Here is a 15,588-nt window from a genome sequence, read left to right as displayed (position 1 = left end):
AAAAGCCCTGCTGGATCAGCCCATCTGGTCCAGCACTGTGTTCTCACATGGGCCAACCAGATGCCTATGGGAAGCCCTCAAGAACAACCTGTGTGCAACAGAGCTCCCCATCTGCTGTTCCCAGAAACTGGTACTCAGAGGCATATCACCTCCAAAAGTGGAGGCAGAACATTGCCATATTAGCTCATAGTCATTGATAGACTCTCTATTTGTGCCATCTTAGAAAGGCTTTAAGAATATGAAATGAACAGAAAACATGAGTAGATCATTGTGTTTCTGATGCCTCTTGGATAACTTTTCTAGGGGTGGAGCACAGGGGTAGCTTTTGGTGGATGGGGATAAAGAAGAAAAGGTGCAAACAACTAGCAAACTGCTACACTCCATCCCACCCCAAGGACTTGAAGCAGGTAAGTCCAAAACAATCCATCAATCAGTATATGACAATAGGAGCAACAGTCAATCAATCCATCAGTCAATAGGAGCAGCTTGGGTTCATGGTCCACTGAGCTGGGCTTGTGATTTATATATAGTATGCCTTTCATAAATACCACAAAGACTGCCCTTGAATGAAGAAAAAAGTACATGTCAACTTGCCAACGACCATTCTTAGACACCATGTGCTTAATCCAGTGACTGGAAGGTTCAAGATGCTTCCTTCTGGCCTGTTTTTGCTACCACTGAAGCAATATGAGCTGACCTCTGTGCAGAAATAATCCCACTCACCATCTTTCTGATCAAAAGCTAAGCAGGGTTTGGGCTGAAGAACATTAAGGCTTTTGATTTGTAAAGACACGGTATCTTCCCTCTGGGATGGATAAGAGGCAGTCTTTAATTTGGATCGTACAGATAAAGCCAATCTCTTCAGACTAATCCCGCCTATTGTTTACAGCTATCCACAGAAGAGGCTGTTTGCATGGTTTACAAGGCATGTTCTCGGAGAACAAGGCAGCTTTCTATAGGAGACTAATTTTAAAGATTAGACTTTTGCTTATGGCTTTGTTTTTGATGCTTCGGACAGAACTTCCTAAGAAGACTTTGCACATTTATTCCACCTCTTTCCCCAGTGGCAAAGACACAAGTGTTTCCCTGCTTGAAACACAAGCAGAACTCTGGCAAAATGTCCCTGCAAATGTTCACACAAAAATGTGTTCACCAGTTGTGGTCACATCTGTTTTGTAAATTCAGTCAGTTGTGGCTACATAATGGAAATGGGATGCATTTTCATTGCAGAAGTATGTAGCTCCATGATAAAAGTTCTGGATGGCAGAGATAGCAAACTGCCATAAATGAAGACAGACCATTGGCTCATCCAACTCTCAACTAACTAGTCTTTAGCTTGGTGTCCTGCATATGTTCTAGGCTGCAACTCCCTTCATTCCTGATCATTTCCCAAGCTGGCTGGGACTGATGGAAGTTGTGCTTTGAAACATCTGGAGGGAACCAGGCCATGGAAGGCTGGTCTATATTAACTTGGAGTGGTTCACCAGGAATTCACACATGGTTCTTTCCTGACCTTCCTTGGGGATGTCAGGGATAGAAATAGGACGTACAGGAGTCTAAACTTGTGCTATGGTCTCTCCCCATTTGTACATTCATAATTGACCCCAATCATACAAGACAATGTGACTAGGCATTGACTTTTTACTTTGGCTCAAAATCAAATTTAAAAGGAGTCCCAGGCATATCCATGAGATCATAGAGATGCCCATGTTATCATACATTGTACAAAATATGAAATCAGATGACTGATCTACTTCAACAGGAGGGTACTAGTAGGAGGGTTCATTTGGATGTATGGTCAGGTAGGTTCTCAAACAAAGGCTAAGCTGGGATGTATGAACTTGCAGGTTCTGTAAGGAAAGTTCACCTTAGCTGTATAGATGAACGGGTTCTGAAAGGAAGGCTAAGCCATACTCTTGTGCAAATGTCATTGGGCAAACTGTGCTACCCTTCTAGCAGGGAGGCTGTAAGCCATCGAAGATATTTATGAAATTTCAAGCACTCTTTCCAGGTTTCACAAATCTTTCCATTATATTTTTCCTCCAGGTAAGCAAATTTCAAAGTGCATCCTCCAAAACCATAATGAAGACCAGCCTTGGCAGAGAAATGGAAGCTGCTAATTTGAGAAACGCCTGGAAGTACATGGCAATAGTACATATTTGTCTACTGACACATTATCCTTTCCCCTCTAGAGTGCTTTAAGAAGATAAATCTCCATTGAATCGGACTTCTTTCCACTTATGTTTGCAAAGGTTCTTTGCTGCCTTGACAGGGTAGTTACACAGTCCACAGATTTTATGGGCCACTCCTAATATATTTTAAGATACACTAGATATCTGTCGGCCAACTGCACATCACAGCACTTAAGTACACTGAACCTACCTGATAGGAAGAAAAGAGTGAGTGCCTGAATACAGATCACATTTGTCATGCGATAACTTACCATCATGGTATTGATTCATATACTGAGTTTGACTATTGGTCCATCTAGCCCAGGATTATGTACTCTGACTGATAGTGACTCTTAAGGCCTTCAGGCAGATATCTTTCCTAGACCTGCTACTCACAGTAATTTAACTGGATGCACTCAAGATTCATCTGAGATGTTCTGAATGCAAAGCATACATTCACACTTTTTAATTTACTATGGTTAATATTATTTATTAAATTTCTATACCACCCTTCTTTCAGTGATCACAGTTTACACAATCTGAGGATTACAGGACAGTTCACATAATATAAAAACACAAAAAGACATATGATAGTAACACACACACACACGATTTAAAAGGCCATAGGTTGTTCAATTCAACAAAGAGGAAAGATTTTTCCTGGCGCCTAAAGACTTGTAATGAAGGCACCAGGCGAGCCTCACTGGGGAGAGCATTCCACAAGCAGGGAGCCACCACAGAAAAGGCCCAATTCTCATGTTGTCACCCTCCAGATCTCACACGGAGGAGGCACACGGAGGAGGGCCTCAGATGAAGATTGCAGGGTTTTGAGTTAGTTCAGAGTGGAAGAGGCAGTCCTTGAGGTATTGTAATCCTGAGCCATTTTGTGAACCCAAAATACCTTGCAACACCCAAAGGAGTGCATATTTTGACTGAGAACAGCATTCTGATATACGAGGAAGTTTGGGAGTGTTGGATCAGGTTGGTCCACTGCAAAAAGTGGGTCAAATAATATCCATCCTATTCAGTGGGTGCCTGGTGCCCGTGGGATTGGTAGGGTGGAAAGGAGGAAGACTGGCAGGAGGTGGAACCAGAGCCAATGGCAAAGTCTGCTAATTCTATGGCTGCTGATACTCTCCTTTCTGCTGAGTTCTACAAGGGCAGTAATGCTGAAAGGAAGGAAGAGGGTGCTCCAATCACCCGCTGGATCAGTTACAAGTAAGGAGGCAGGCAGGTGGGGGCTGGCTGAGGTTGGACCAGCTGCTGGTGTCCCCTCTCCTAGTTACCAAGTGGCTACACCCACAAAAGGTAAGTTACATATTAGACTTGGCTGCATTTCCTCCTAGGTAAAGGGACCCCTGACTATTAGGTCCAGTCGTGGCCGACTCTGGGGTTGCGGCGCTCATCTCGCTTTATTCGCCGAGGGAGCCGGCATACAGCTTCCGGGTCCTGTGGCCAGCAGGACTAAACCGCTTCTGGCGAACCAGAGCAGCGCACGGAAACGCCGTTCACCTTCCCGCCGGAGCGATACCTATTTATCTACTTGCACTTTGACGTGCTTTAGAACTGCTAGGTTGGCAGGAGTAGGGACCGAGCAATGGGAGCTCACTCCGCCGGGGGGATTTGAACCACCGACCGTCTGATCGGCAAGTCCTAGGTTCTGTGGTTTAACCCACAGCGCCACCCGTGTCCCTAGCATTTCCTCCTAGGGAGAGATAAATCATTTTTGAGGAATGTTGTGCCCTACATAAAGCATGTACAAAGATGGCAGGTTTAGTCTCTAGCATCCTTGAATAGGGAAAAAGGCAGAAGATCCGGGGAGCAGTGCCTGAGATATTGTAGAACTTCTGCCAATCACAGTAATCGAAGATGGGATAGGGACTATAACTCTCCAATCCACTGGGAACAATCATTGCTCAGCCTTGCATGCAGAAGGTTCCAAGGTCCCCTTCTGGCATCTTCATGTAGGTTTAGAAAGAGCCCTGCTTGACACTCTGGACAGCTGCTGCCGGCCAGTGTAGACAATACTGACCTAGGTGGACCAACAGTCTGACTCAGTCTAAGGCAGCTTCTAAGCTTCCTATCCTTGGAAGCAAAACACTGCGGCTCTGGCTGCATAGGAAAAAAGCAAGGAAATTATTACGTATGTTGAGTATAGAGTGGAATCCATCCAAATACAAGTGATTTGAATCAATGTAGCATTCCCAACCACCCAGTCCCATGTATTCACTCTTCTTCATACCATAATGGTTATGGTATAAAATAATGATAAGGTGATGGTTTTCCTAAACTTAACTGTAAAGTCATTTTTTCAGATTTAAATATTTATGCGGAGCTAAAACTATTCCATTATTTCTCAATAAGGGTGCTATTTTTATTAGTTCAATAATACGTCTCTAGTCATGTGGAAAAGCTCTGCTACTGCACACTTTCAGAAATTAATTTTATTTTTTGCTTTGTTATCCAGATATCTTTCCGTCGTATCTTTAAATGTAATCCCCCCCAATTCCATTTTGATAGCTCTTTCTCAACGCCACGGCTTCTTTGTTTCAGCGGGCGGCAAGTTATTAGGAGGCTTAAATTTAATAAAAGTTTTATGATTGCTTGCATTGCAGTCACCTGTCAAATAAATTCTACTCTCTTCTTCTTCCTTGTCACAGGGAAAGTAGCTAAGAACGCCACCTCCCTTTCCATCTTAAATGAAATTCGAGTAAATTGTGTTCCAGGTGGGCCAAACAAGTTTGTTCAAGGTTTGCTGCAAAAGCACAAAATTTGGAAAACTTTATTCATTTCCCCTAAAATTGCAAGAATAATACCCAGGGGTGATGCATTCCTTCAGTAATGGAGGTGATTGTCAGCAGCGCAGTTTGCCTGGAGTAGATGTGATGCGAAATATGTGTCTCCCATTGAAAGAAGCAACCTCACAAATCATATCTCGACCCTCCACTTCTTGTAGTTCCTGACAAAGTCACTTAAATAACACAGAGAGAAAGTCCAGGGAGAAAAAAACATGACAACACTTTACTGGATAAGCTAAACAATTTGTATATGAGCTGAGAAGAAAGGAACAAAGAAGCTTTGGGCTCATCCACACCTCGTCTTGTTTCATACCTAGAAAGCCAAAGTCCAAGCAGTTTTCCTCCAGCCCTGCTTCTTTCCCAGGGAAAACCCGTTTAGTGCTCAATTGGAGATTGTGTCCTCCCCTTAAAGAGGGCATGTGTTGCGGTGAGACCTGGAAACCGAACCCCTGTGTTGTGGGTGGGTAAGATTGGTCAGCCACAACACCGAATTGGTGGGTCCCTCGATGCTGGGTTCAATCTGGCCAATGGGGCACAGTCCAAATGGATTGAGGGACCTTTATATACCCATGCATATGACCCAGAGCTTCCACTTTTGGTGTGTTCATTCAGAATACCTGCCCACCTCTCCCTACTTTTAGGGCTTTGCGCTTGACTTTGCTATGCCACCGTGTGTCGTCTGTTGTTGGGACAGGGGCACAGTAGGAATTTCCCCACTTGGCTGATTGGCTGTTGCCATTTGGGTTTCACTTGCCGCATAGCAAATCGTTACAACTTGCAAGGTTGCGGATAGGCTCTGGTTCAGGTGATAAGGATGGGAGAATGCTCTCACCATCCCTATGTGAAGGGTATTCCGTTAAAGGTTTGGTCAACCCTTGAGAGGGAGTTGTGCCCGTGCCAGAGTCCAGGGGGACATCTGGGTGGTGGGCATAGTCTGTTCCTGACTTTCCACCTATCCAGGTGTTCACCCTTGGCTTACCTATGCTGGAACTCTGAGTCAGCACTACCTGCATGGCAGGGAGCTAGTCAAACCAGAGCCTATGCAACCACTCACTTTCTGTAATCAATAATGTTGTGGCCTAAATTCTGCCAAAAACCAAACTAAAATTTGAGTCAAGTGTGAATTTATTTAGCGGGGAGGTTTCTGGGTCTGAACAAGCAATAGACATAAATACAGAGAAAACCTGAACTGCCATTTGTTCCAAGTGAGTGCTAAAGAGTGGTTTTCCCTGGGAGAAAGCAGTGGGACAAGAGGAAGTTTGGGATGAGCCCCTTGTCTTTCTTGTTTCAGGCCTTATACAGAGCAGGAAGGCATATATCCAAACATTCATTGCGTAAGGCTCACACTTTTTTGTGTGCTGCTCAGCTGATCAGCAGCACCGCCGATACTCTGTGCTCAACACTGATCTTCAGGACTTGCAAAGTGTGAAGCAGAACACTATGGAAAAGGAGGTCATCTATCAAATTTGGCATGTGAAGGGGGGGGGGACAGATCAAGTTCCCCACTCTGGATCTAATGCAAGAAAGGAGCAGCCATGAGCAGAGAACAGCAGGCAGATGGGGAAGCGGAGTACCCAGAGGGGACATGTGGTCCTGAGGGACCCCCTCAAACCTAGCAGTGCCCTTGGCTACTTTTTATGTAGTTAAGTGTTAGAATTCCAGCTCCACGACTGCAGTCATGGGATTGTTGTCTTTCACATGACAGTATATGTTTTGACTCCATAGAGTGGGAAGTGAGGGAGACAGGATGTTTGTGTTACTGCGTTCCGTGAAGTGGGGCTATTGTCCTTTGTTCTTTCTCTTTGCTGTCTGATGCTAGAGAGAGAGGGAGCCATGTTGCAGTGTTCCGTGTGTGTTTCTATGTAAATAAAGTAGATTAGCCAAAATGCTGAGTTGCTGAGGTCTGTCATGCATGATGTGCAAACTCTGCGGATCCCTAAGTGTGCCAGTGTCAGTTGGCATCAGTCGCTGTGATGTTCAGGCTGAAGAAAGCTCTTGAAGCTCCCGAACAAAAGACCAGGAGGGGGAGAACATGCCTGTCGGGCATGTGTCTCTATCAGGGTCCTACTCGAGTGTAGGCTGAGCTCCTGACAGTAAGATTCTCCTACTGCCCGTTATCAATATCTCCCATATTTTAACCATTGACCAATCATGCAGTGGCATAGTTGCTCCTTTTCAAAAGCCTATAATTTTTTTGCTGCTAACAGTGGAAATGCCAGAATGAAAACAAAAAATTCAAACCACTGAGTTTCTGATCCCCACTCCACAAAAATAAAAGGAGGGAAACACAAGCAGAGTTGCTTTTATACTTAAGCCATTTATTTTCTAGGACGGAAAGCTCGTTTCTCTGGTAAGGTTGCAACCTAGCACAAAACCACATCTCTCTTTTTTCCCATTTCTTTAAAAAAAAAGTGGTTTTTTTAAGTGTTTGCTCAAGGTCACACTGCATCATTTCACCCACTGGAGAAAACAGCTGATAAGCACATTTGGTAAATCTGAAGTGAAGGGCTCTTTACTCCATTAGGCTCTTGCACATTAAATATCTCTCTTGGTTGACAATACATCTGAAGAATAATTAAGCATCTAATGCTGACAGCAGAATTTAGAACATTTAAAGCCCATTTATAATAACAATACTTAGCATTATAAAGCCTATTTTGAAGTGTCCGATGCGCTTCTCATAAATTATCACAGGACTGCCCAGTTTTCTTATCAGCAGCTTATTATAGATGCTGATGGGGAGGTGGATTGCTGAGAGGAGAGGGTTTTGACTGATGTTGTCATGCACAGCGTGGAGCAGACCTCTTCTTTGTCATTCCAAAGAACCAGTGGATGGAAACTGCAAGGGAGCAGATTGCATTGGCAGAAACTTCTGGACACCCAGAGCTGTTCAACAGCAGAGAGTCCTGTTGGAGAATGCTGCTCATTGGAGGCACTTAAGCAAGGTGTTCAGCCATTTGTTGAGGTTGCTGTAATTGCAAGATTGAATGAGGAACTGGACTAGATTGAACCAGGCAGAGGGCCTTCTCAGTAGTGGCACCCACCCTGTGGAACGCCCTCCTATCAGATGTCAAGGAAATAAACAACCATCTGACTTTTAGAAGACATCTGAAGGCAGCCCGGTTTAGGGAAGTTTTTAATGTTTGATGTTTTATTGTATTTTTAATATTCTATTGGGGGCCAGATGGGTGGGGTATAAATAATATACTACTACTACTATTATTACTATTACTACTACTACTATTATATGGTCCTTTCCTTTAATTATTGCTTAATCATTGCTCCAGGAAGCTCCTCTTCCCAGACCTCTCTTTGCCAGGGGAAGGTGAGGCTGCCTCTGGGTCTGGTAACCCTCCAGCCTCTCCTGAGCTGCAGAGGCTCAGGTCAGAGAGGCGGAGGGAACTAAGTTCCCGCAGGAGGAGTGCCTCCAAGCCAGGAGAGGCGAGTCACCTGTGGACTGGGGCCGCCCTGTGCCTCGGGGCAGATAAAAGCCAGCCAGCCCCAGTCCCAAGTTGCGGGAGCAACGTTGTTGGTAGCCTGTTCCTGCCTGCACCCTGTCCTGCTCTTCTGCCAGAGTTCCTGACCTCACCCTACTCCCTGCCTTCGACCCAGCTTCAGCTTTGACGCACGGCCTCAATACTGCTCCCTCGACCTTGGACTGGACTCGGACCATGCCTCACGGAAACCCACAGGACCAGCACAAAGGGTCTGATTCCATATAAGGCAGATAATTATTCAAGAAGGGGTAGACCAAAGGTTTCTTGGGGTGTTTCAGAGTCCCACTTTGCCCCCAGCTCTATTCTTGCCACCATGCCTAGTCCTGAGTGTTGCAGGAAAGGTTGTTAAAAGTTTGGGACAACTTTGATCAAAATTGCTTTTGTCTCATTAACATTTATTCTGCCAATGTTAGGCTGCTAAACGAGGATTATTTTATTTTATTTTTTTGGTGAATCACTGTGAGGGATGTTTTATCGAATTGACTGCGTAAAAATGTGCTGATTTTGGGGGGAGATTTTAACTACGCTATCCATTACAGCCTAGACAGGATCCATTTAGTCTCATCCTCCATCTGTAAAAAAAGAATTTTCCTCTATTATCCATTTATGGTTTAACTGATGTGTGGAGGAATTCTAATCCATAAAATAGGCAATATACATAGCTCTGTATGAATGCTAACCTCCTTTCTAGCAAGGGAATATAAGTTTTATACATAACCAAATCATTTACATCTTTTAAAAAATGAGCTACATTCTTATAAATGGTCTCTTTCCCCCCTCTTGATCATAGTTTGGTTGTTCTTAACTCTGTTTCACCTTCTTTGTAGACATTAATACACAACATTTATAAGGTTTATACTGCATATATTTCAAAAACCTGTATTGCATATTCTTCATGCTAAAGTTGAAGACATAATCAAGTTGCAGGAGTGTTGATTTCAAACATCCAGTTCTTAATGCAGTGCTTTTCAAACTTATTTTAACCTTTGGGGAAATGCAGCAACTTTATACTAGGGTTGAGGGAAGGATCCTGAACATTTGCCATGACTAGAGTACCTGCTTTACACACTGCAGAGGATTCTGGGACACATTATAGGGAAGGGATGGGACCCTGTGAACTTCTGGATGCCGTTGGACCACAACTCCAATCATGCTGCAGGCAGCATGGCCAGTGGTCAGGGTTGATGGGAGTTGTGGTCCAACAGCATTCAGAGGCCCACAAGTCCTCCACCCCCATCCTAGGTACCTCCACCCTCAGTTCACATGAGTCTGAGACTGCTCATCTTCAGTCCCATCCTCATGTGAACCAAGGACAACACAAGCTCAATCCTTCCTTTCACCCATGGATAGGCAAACTAAGGCCCAGGGGCCGGATCCAGCCCAATTGCCTTCTATATCTGGCCCGTGGACTGTCAGGGAATCAGCATGTTTTTACATGAGTAGAATGTGTGCTTTTTATAATAATAATAATAATTTATTATTTATACCCCGCCCATCTGGCTGAGTTTCCCCAGCCACTCTGGGCAGCTCCTAATCAAGTATTAAAAACAATACAGCATTAAATATTAAAAGCTTCCCTGAACAGGGCTGCCTTCAGATGTCTTTTAAAAATAGGATAGCTACTTATTTCCTTCACATCTGAAGGGAGGGTGTTCCACAGGGTGGGCGCCGCTACCGAGAAGGCCCTCTGTCTGGTTTTATTTAAAATGCATCGCTGGGTTATTTGTGGGGCATAGGAATTCGTTCATTATTATGTTTTTCAAAATATAGTCTGGCCCCCCACAAGGTCTGAGGGACAGTGGACCGGCCCCCTGCTGAAAAAGTTGGCTGATCCCTGCTTCCACCTGTACATTGTTGGAAAATTATTATTGTTGTTGTTGTTGTTGTTGTTGTTGTTGTTGTTGTTGTTATATTATTATTATTATTATTATTATTATTATTATTATTATTATTTATTACTTATACCCTGCCCATCTGGCCGGGCCTCCCAAGCCACTCTGTGTGGCTTCCAACAAAATATTAAAATACAGTAATGCATCAAACATTAAAAGCTTCCCTAAAAAAGGCTGCCTTCAGATGTCTTCTGAAAGTCTGCTAATTGTTGTTCTCTATGACATGTTGTTCTCTTTGAATATTGATAGTGGTTTATAGGCATAGCGGCCTGGTGTTTACTGAGGTGGCTCTTGCTCCAATTGGCTGTATGGTTCTGAGGGAGTTTTGCTCTCTTTTTGGTTTGATGTCTCCCTGCTGTGAACAAAGCCCAAAGTAAGAAGGACAAACCCTCTCTGTTTCATGGGGTGGATGGTGGGAGATAGTGGTTTCCCAACAATTATCAGCACCCTCAACAAACTACAGTTCCCAAGAGTCTGGGGGAAGCCATGAAGTGCTTTAAATGCATGGTGTCGATGAGGTCTGAGACTAAGGAGAAAGTTGATAGCCAGCACAACTCCCTGGACAGGTTGTAAGAAAGAAGATGGGCAGGCGGGAGCTAGCTGTGGGCAAACTGAGATTGGTGGGGAAGTCCCTCATTCACTGAGAGCCAGTGTGGTGTAGTGGTTAAGAGCGGTAGTCATGTAATCTGGGAAACCGGGTTCGTGTCTCCGCTCCTCCACATGCAGCTGCTGGGTGACCTTGGGCCAGTCACACTTCTCTGAAGTCTCTCAGCCCCACTCACCTCACAGAGTGTTTGTTGTGGGGGAGGAAGGGAAAGGAGAATGTTAGCCGCTTTGAGACTCCTTAAAGAGAGTGAAAGGCGGGATATCAAATCCAAACTCTTCTTCTTCTTCTTCTTCTTCAACCAAATGCACTCACCTCCAGTGCAGGAATGCATCATTGGAAGCAAAACTTGGGTTTCCTTTAACTGAAAAGAGCTACCAGTTCTGGAGAAGCTAAACTTGGAGGGCTTGCAGAATTTGACCTTAGCAAATTCTGATATAAACTGACTTGACGGTAGCATAGCTATTAGGAAGGTTTTGTGCTACCCTGAATGTTGTGACAGGTTTTTTTTTGGGGGGGGGTTTAAACCCATTTAAAAAGTGCATATTTTGAGATAAATGTGTATATTGAAAGAACATACTGCTAGAAATGTGGCACAGCTCTTAAAACAACATACATTTGTTTTGTTTTTTAAAAAATGTATTTTCAAATGTGCGTGTTGAGAGAAAAGCACTTTGGAAATCTGTATTTTTGAGAGAAAGCACATTTAGAGCTGTGAACTTTCAGAGTAAATAGGCTAACAAATGTGGCTTTAAATGCTTATTTCAATGCAAACTTTTGGGAGTATTCCACCCACACCCACAAATAAGTGCAGAAATGGGAAAGGAAATGTTTATGAGGGAGTCCTTATGCAAGTGACATGGGAATAGACTGATTCAACCATTTCTAAGCATTGACAAATTGTTTGGTACTGAAGAGTTTTCACTGAAGATTCCCAGGGAATTTCCTGAGACCACTGTTTTTACTTCCCGGAAGTCCATTCTGTATTGTTTTTAAACTAATCTTCTGCTATTTTTTGTACCTTTTTAAAAGCTGTTTTTACAATATTTCCTTGAGACATATATGGAAATGATAATTAATTTTTTGCAGTCCTGAAAGATTTCCTGGAGAGAATAGATGCACCTGACATTTGAAGCCTTGCTTACAAAACAACCAACTAGAGTGGAAGACAGGTATTCATTTATTCCTGTTAATTACATTTATTCCCCATCTTTCTCTCATCGTAGAACTCAAGGTAATATGCCTTGGAATCACAGGCAATCTCTAGGCATTGACCAGACCCAGCCCTATTGAGATTCAACAAGGTTTCTGAATTGTGGATCTTCAGACCTCATTGTAGAATTATAAAGGCAGACAGCAGGGTGCTGTTTTCTCCCCACCCTCTTGCTCAGAGACTACTGGGGATAAAAACTTCTTTAAAATAAGACAGCAAAAGGTGTGAGTGTCAAATGAAACACTTCGCACACTCCTCCCAAACAGATGTGCCTTTCAGATAACATCTTTTTAATCAAGGTTCTAGCCATTTTCAAAACATTTCAATAAAATATAAGGCTTGATTCCTTCAATCAAGAGAAGGCTTTTGAAATTTATCTTTTATTTATTTTAAAGCATCACTGTGGCGCTTTAGTGTTTGGGGTCTTTGAATCGTCTCCGACCTCCTCTTCTGTTATAAGTTAACATCTCCTAAAGCATTATAGCATCCTAGGCCATCTTAAGGCATGCTTCAGAATAAGGTAATTATTGGCCAGAGTTAACTCAAGGAAATGTGTCCTGTCTCAGTGTTCCCGATGTGCACATCTAGCATGGATAGGAAACCCATAGTCCTCCAGATATGGCTGGACTAGAACTCCCATCATCCATCACTATTGGCTATGCTGGCCAGGGCTGATGGGAGCTGGAGTCTAAGAACATCCAGAGAGACACAAGTTCCGCACCTCAGATGTAAAGTAAAAACCAATTTTAGCAACACAATAAGGACCTGAGCATTTCAGGAGTAATATGAATAACACAAGGTTATGCATTCCCTACTGGAATGTCCCTTTAAACTCTAATAACACCCCTGGTGTGTCTGGATGGGAGACAGAAAGCAACATGTGAGTGCGTTTAAAACTGGCCAACTATATGAATTATTATATGAACTGGCCTACTCTATGAACTATTTTGAATTATGGTGCTGGAGGAAACTCTTGAGAGCCCCATGGACTGGCAGAAGATCAAACCTATCCATTCTTAAGGGAATCAGCCCTGAGTGCTCACTGGAAGGACAGATCCTGAAGCTGAGGCTCCAATACTTTGGCCCCACCTCATGAGAAGAGAAGACTCCCTGGAAAAGACCCTGATGTTTGGAAAGATGGAGGGCACAAGGAGAAGGGGACGGCAGAGGACAAGATGGTTGGACAGTGTTCTCGAAGCTACCAGCATGAGTTTGATCAAACTGCGGGAAGCAGTGGAAGACAGGAGTGCCTGGCGTGCTCTGGTCCATGGGGTCACAAAGAGTCAGACATGACTAAACGACTAAACAACAACAATATGAAGTAGGGTTACCAGGATACCCCCGAAAGCTGTTGGGCTCTTTTTTTTTTTTAACCAAAAGATTGACTTGCCTAAGATCCACGGCAAAGTAGAAATAAGTGGTTTCTTGCTGTAATGCTTTAAGAGATATGGGGGGGGGGAAGGTTTACAAATGGGTAAAAGCTTGATGGTAAGGATTTGCTGTAGTAACAAATTGAACTGGAATACAAAAAAGGGAGGTATACGAGGAGGTCTGGGGAAATAAGCGTAAGGAAGATATGTTATGGAAATTAATGTGTTTTTAACTGTTTTTATTTTGTATGTTTTTTTTCACTTTTCCTGTTATATTTTAAAAACTTTAATAAAATATCTTTTAAAAAAAAGATCCATGACAAAGTGCCACCTTTCAGAAATCCACCCCCCCCCCCGACATCAATTCTGCCTTTGAAATCCCAGTATTCTCTGGAAAAATCCGGATGTATGGTAGGCCTAATATGAAGGAGACATTTGCATCTGTTGCTTGATTCAGTTTTGCCTCTGGCCCACCCCCCACTGACATGTGGCCCTTGAAAGGTTGCCTTGAAGAGAATGCGACCTTCATTAACCAAACAAGATTTTCCCTCCCAGAATTAACAGGGATGTCACCCTCACCATTCCAGTTTTTAGTTGTGTTAAGAAACATTTTATAAAGATGTTTCCTAATTAATTAAAAAGCACTTTTGTTTGTTTAAAAAAACATCCATACATCTAACCAATTAATCAGGTGAACCTTGCAGGTCTCATACAACAAATACCATGTCAATATCACTGGGTGAACTTGACTCAGTCACTATCTTCCAGCCTAACCTACCATACAGGGCTGTTGTGAGGATAAAATGGCGAGACAGAAGTGGGTACGCCACCTTGAGGTCCTTGGAGGAAAAGGTGGGAATAATAAGCTGAAATTTAAAAATATTAAAACTCCTTCCTAAATTGGGATATCACCAGATGGAACCTTGAGTGTGTGTTTGGGGATGGCGGAATTAGTTCATGCTATTTGTGAGCAATCTTTCTTCTCAATTTTTCAAAATAATATTTGGTGCATGTGTGTTTTTCCTTTCTTTTTATCTCTCACTCTCTCATTCAAACTTCAGGTAATGCCACCTCTGCAGCCGAAGAATAATTGTGTTGACAAAGTGATTCGTGAAGGCATTTGAAAATGGATTAAAACTGCCTTGAAATGGCACCTGCTTGAATGCCTTTTCGCTTTGGCTGTTTCCAGACATACACGCTTTGTTTTGTTCCTTGGGGGTGGGGGGAAGAAGAAGGAAGTGGGGGGAGCTCGAGAGAGAGACAAAGCCATTCTTCTGTGTTTAGCACGTAATTTATAAACAAGCTAAATTGCTTGCGTTTTGTCTCCCTCTTTCATAATTCTTCGGTGTTTGCATTCGGAGACCACTCATCAATGTCTTTCTCCAGGTAAGGGTTCTGCTTTTAATATTCGTAGCAGGGAGGGGAATGCAAATCCTGCGTGGAAAGTGACAATAAACACTGCACGTATGTTCAAACAGCGGTACGAGGAAACCATTTGTTAATAATATTAAAATAAGAGCGATCAAACTTGCTGATGACTGAAAATGGCCTGGAGCAGCATTCAAATATTGATTCAGCAGGAATGTGATGTGCGCTTCATTATGAGACTCTGCAGCAGCAGCCCAGGCTTAGACGGCTGGGAGAGCAGGGAAGGGTTGGGAGATGTCAGAAAGTGCATCGCTCATTATCTTAAATGAGGGGTATTTCTGTCCCTTGTTTGAAATGCTGACTTGGCAATCCGGCATTCAAGAAGGGGTTCCTCGGAAAAGCTACTGAAATCCAAAGTAAAATTCAAACCATAAGTGTGTGAGTTTTCTCTCTCCCTCGCAGTAGCATTAATTCCTGAGAAGGAGAATGTTTTAGGATGCTAGACATGATGGGCAAACTTGTTATTATTATTTAGTTTCTATACCAGCCTTAATCTGAGGATCACAGGGCAGTTTATAAAAACACAAACATATATAATATAGTAACAAACAAAAGCAATCCCCCCCATTTAAAAGGCCATAAAAAGGTAAAGGGACCCCTGACCATTAGGTCCAG

This window comes from Podarcis liolepis (assembly GCF_965112155.1).
Source record: "Podarcis liolepis genome assembly, chromosome: 12".
NCBI classification, from domain to species: Eukaryota; Metazoa; Chordata; class Lepidosauria; order Squamata; family Lacertidae; genus Podarcis; species Podarcis liolepis.
The sequence above is the reverse complement of the archived record's forward strand: the minus strand, read 5'-3'. Positions refer to the sequence as shown.